Genomic DNA, 4,732 nt, shown 5'->3' with positions numbered 1-4,732 from the left:
CTACACACGGAATACAGCCCAAACTGTACTCAAAGGCAAAGTTATGTCTGTTGATGCCTTCATTTCTTTTTTAAGATTTTTTTGATGTAGACTTTTTTTTTGTCTTTATTGAATTTGTTACAATATTGCTTCTGTTTTACATTTTGGTTTTTTTGGCCATGAGGCATGTGGGATCCTAGCTCCACCACCAGGGATCGAACCCGCACCCCCTGCACTGGAAGGCAAAGTCTTAACCACTGGACCGCCAGGGAAGTCCCATGCCTTCATTTCTTAACAACAGAAATGACTAAAATTGAACTAAAAGTTTAACTTAAAAATGAGAAAACAACAAAATAAACCGAAAGAAAACAAAATTAGTAATCTAAAGGGATGCCTCACAGCTAAGTTAATTAAAGGAGGAACCCTTGCCCACTCTAGTTACAGCCTTGCTGGTGGGACTATAATCTTCAAGACCTTTAATTCCTGGGTAGTGCTGGATACACTCTAATGACTCTACATCTACTCACCCCTTTTCTGGGTGCCCTATCTCTGGCTTCTGTTGATGTCTTTTTCCTTTAAATACACTACCACACATCTTTGTCATGCTGTGTAACGTCTGTCAGATTTTGTCTGCAGCCTCTGATGTTCTGACTAGAGGAAGCTCTTCAGTCACAAGTAGAGACGTTATTGCATAAGCTGGTGACTTTAGAAAGGGCCTACTTCATGTCCATTTAGTTGATTTAATTGGATTAACTGAGACCTAGTGATTCTCACTGTCCCTCTTATACATTCTCCATCAACTTTGCAGAGGAGTCCAGTATTTTCAAGGCATTTCTCTCCTACATCCTTTTAGACACGATTAGGGAGATGACAGTGCCTCCCTGAAGGCATCAGCACTCAAAACATGAACGTGTGAGTGACTGGACACCCTGAAGGAAACGATTCTATCAACTAACTTTGAGAACCAGGACAAAGAAGTAAGGCCTATTGTGTATGATCAGCTATCACCGTATTGTCATTTCCTGAGCAACGTTCTCCTTATCAGCAGTGTCTCTGTTGCCAAATGTCAATTCGAAAGAGCATTACAAGGGGAAAAAAGTCCCAACCTTTGTGTAGTATTTCCTAGGTAGTAAACACAGGATTTCCTGCATCCGAAATGACTTCAACAAATTGCCTGTTCCTTTGAGCACGGCCTGGTGACAAATTTGGACACTGTTCCGTTAGGCACAGATAAGCTTGCTGATTGAAATCTCCTCCAGCTGAGCAAGGGGTTTGGCCACGCGTGCAGCAAAATTCACAAAGCTGTCTAGCCCCACCGGGCCTGCGAGCTGCAGAGATGAGGTTTTATTTTATACTGATTTTTGCTTGGTCTTACCATTTCATGTGTTTCCATGTCTTCCCAAGGAGACTAGAAGTGTTGAATCACCCTTTTCTTCTGAGCGCTCAAGTGGGCAGCAAGGTGATACATAAAAAGATAGGTAGGTACATGGCCAACAAATGCTTTTGGTTCATTGGTTTTAGAAATAATAGGATGGGGCAATTCTGGAGGGTTAATGCTGAGCTTTTGAACACTGGCATTTGTTTCTGGGAGGGAAGGGTAAACTTTCCAACTCACACTCTCCAGAGGAAGGAAGTGTGTTCAGTGGAGGTGCAGGAATCTCTCTCTCTCAGACATAATTCTAGTCACACCAGGATAATTTGTAAATCTGCATTAGAAACAGTTCCTTTCCCCATTTCCCATTCCTAATAAGGTGCTTGTGATGAACTAAGTGAGTGGAATTCTCTCCCCAGACTTCAGCACCTCTTTGTTTTAAAATCCTTCTTAGAGAGCTGCTTCCGGAAGTATGTGGTTTCACAACTCCCAGGACACACGGTTGGCTTGAAAAGCATCTGTGCTTTAGTCATCACAGTGACGTACCAAAGAGTCACAGCAACCTCTCCCATTTGCCAAAGGACAGAGGATAGACAGCATTTTGATTTTATATCAAAATTCTATAGAAATGTGGTCTCCATGCCATTATGTCGAAGCCCGGAGTGAGGATTTGTAATATTTATAATATTTATACCATGTTGCCCGAGTTGCTGTCAAATATAAATACCATCTACATACCTGGACACAATCCCTATGACATGTCTGTGTTCATGGAAAACAAATCTGCAGCTTTAGTGAATCAGTGAATTGCTACCATTCATTTCATTAGTCCCCTTGAGCTTGGTTGTTGAGAATCAAGAATATCTGATTACCATGTCTCTAAGCTTTAATGAATTTATGAAAATGAACTCATTAAAATATGACTGTATAAATTTTCATGATTAACATTTGAGAGGAAATTCATTTTAGAATAATAATAAATACCATTTATTAAGGCTAGGCCCTGTAATAAGCATTTGTCATAAAAACAACCCAATAAAAACCCAATGACTCATATATTTTACAGAGGAGGAAATCTAGGCTCAGGAAAAGAAATTTACCCAAGGTTACACAAAATTCAACTATAATCTGACCAAAGTCTGAGACCTTAACAAATATTCCATTTAAAAAATTTGCAAGACACTGCTATTATCCACCTAATTTTTTTTTTCCTATGTTGGTGATGCTATTCTCTGAGATTAAAAATTGAAATTATAACAGAGCCTGCAGCTAGCTCCCTGGGGTCATTTTGGCTCACTGTTGCAAGTGGAATTTTCTGATAATGGAACAGTAGTCCTAGAATCCTGTGACTGGAGGAGATCTCAAAGGACTATTGTAGTAGACACACATTTTAGTTTCTTACTATCAACTCCCCTTTCTTCTGCTAACCATCCTCTTCCACCAGAAGGTCAATCAGAATGTTCCCATACCCCTAGATCAAGGGATGGTCATGTGACCCAAGCAAGGCAAATCAGAGCTGAGGAACACCAAGCCTGGTTCCAGTGACAATCCCTGAAGAGACTGCCATTAGCCCTTGCTTCCCAGAACTCAGGAGCTTCCCTGGGTCCAGTCCTTTCTGAAGCTTAGCTCTTCAGCTTTCCCAGCAATTCTGAAAACTGGCCAGAGTCAGATTCTGTTGCTTGGAACTGAAGAATCCTGATACAAATGTCTAATTGGGGGTGTTCAAAGGACTGAGGGGCCAGGACTCTGCTTCTGCTTCAGCAAAGGGTTGTTTGAACCAAGGGTTTTGTGTTTTTAAAGTTTGAAGCATCATAAATGTCATCTAAGCTCCCTTTGTCCTTGGTAGTTCAAACTGTGACCATCTAGTTCAGCTCTTGGAGCCTATAATTTTGATTTTTATACTCATTTATTCTGCAAATGAATTAAAACGTGAGGAGAGGGTGGCACCTTAGGAGCCTCTTTAATCTCACCACCATTTGTACACAATCAAGACAGACGTGGGAACAACTGCCGTCCTAACTCACCCCATTGCCAGCACCTTCAAACCTGTTTCCAAATCACATCTGAACTTTCCTTTAAACAACTTGTTATTACCACCAAATTGTACAACAGCACATTCTTTGTGTACACATTCAGCGTTGGCAGTTTTTATTATTTCCTACTCCATGTCTGTCAAAAGGGATTTGTTCAATAATTTATTCTTTAGAGTTATTGAATCTGAAATTTATAAAATTTTAAGGGACGATTCCAAATTCAAGACTAAATCTAAAGAAGCTGATCAGAATTTTTAAGCTACATTCCTCCCTATTCCTCATACTATCTCTTTCCAAAAAGGCAAAAATCTAAGGCTCTTTGCAAAAGGGAAAAATAGAGGCTCAAATCTAACTCACAGTTTTTTGGCTTGGGATTGAATGTAATCTTATATTTAACAGTGAATATCTGGGGTTTTTTTTTTTTGTCAAAAATAGATTTATCCTTTTTTCTGTTTTGATAAATGAGCTAAAATCAACGTGAAAAATGGAAGGGCATCTAAAGAGTTACATCGGGGTTGGGAGGCTTATGGCAATGGTGGTTACAACAGAGAGTCCTGAGGAAACGGAACAAGTTGAATTCCAAAAGCTCAGATGGGAGTTAGAAAACTTGAAACAGATTTTCCATTAGAAATCATGTTTAAAATGATAACCACATCCTCAAGGTTAGCCTGCAAAGGGCTTTCAGACTGTTCTAATAGCCCTGGCACTACAGTAAATAGTCCTGGTTTATATGGAACTGAAAGGAGCATGTTAAAACCTGAGGCCTCTTTCTTTGCCCCTCACCCTAGCTTCCCAGCATGCTTTGCTTCCCTAGGCCTCCTCTGGGGTTCTCTCTCTGGCTTATTCGTCCTCCAGGTACTACTACCCTCAAGTCACCTGCAGCAAAATGACATCAGGGGCTTATTAAAATGAAGATGACTAAGCCCCATCTCTTACATAGAAATTTCTGTAAGTGGTGACTTTCTAGAAGGAATATGCATTTTAACCCAGCTCCCCAGGTGATCCTTTTACACAGTGAGGTTTGAGAGCCACTGCACTAAGCGTTTTGGTTTCTAATTGCCTACTTCCTCCTCCACTCCAAATCCAAGTTTCTGTTCACTCAAGCTTGCTGATCTCAGCTCAAGTGAAGATGAAGGCAATGGATTAGTGCGAGTTCACGGAATACTTGGGTGACGCCATCCTCAGGGTTCTGCCCTTTTAACTCCCTGTGGAAGCCCCTGACCTAAAGATAATCATCTTTAACAACTATGTATATTTCTCTTCAGATAGAAACAGAGAAATTTGTGTGTGCATGTGGCAGGGGGAGGGAGAATTGGAATTATTATATACGTAGAGAGATTTTTACCCT

This window comes from Balaenoptera physalus (assembly GCF_965194825.1).
Source record: "Balaenoptera physalus genome assembly, chromosome: 2".
Classification (NCBI taxonomy): domain Eukaryota; kingdom Metazoa; phylum Chordata; class Mammalia; order Artiodactyla; family Balaenopteridae; genus Balaenoptera; species Balaenoptera physalus.
This window is presented reverse-complemented; position numbering follows the sequence as displayed.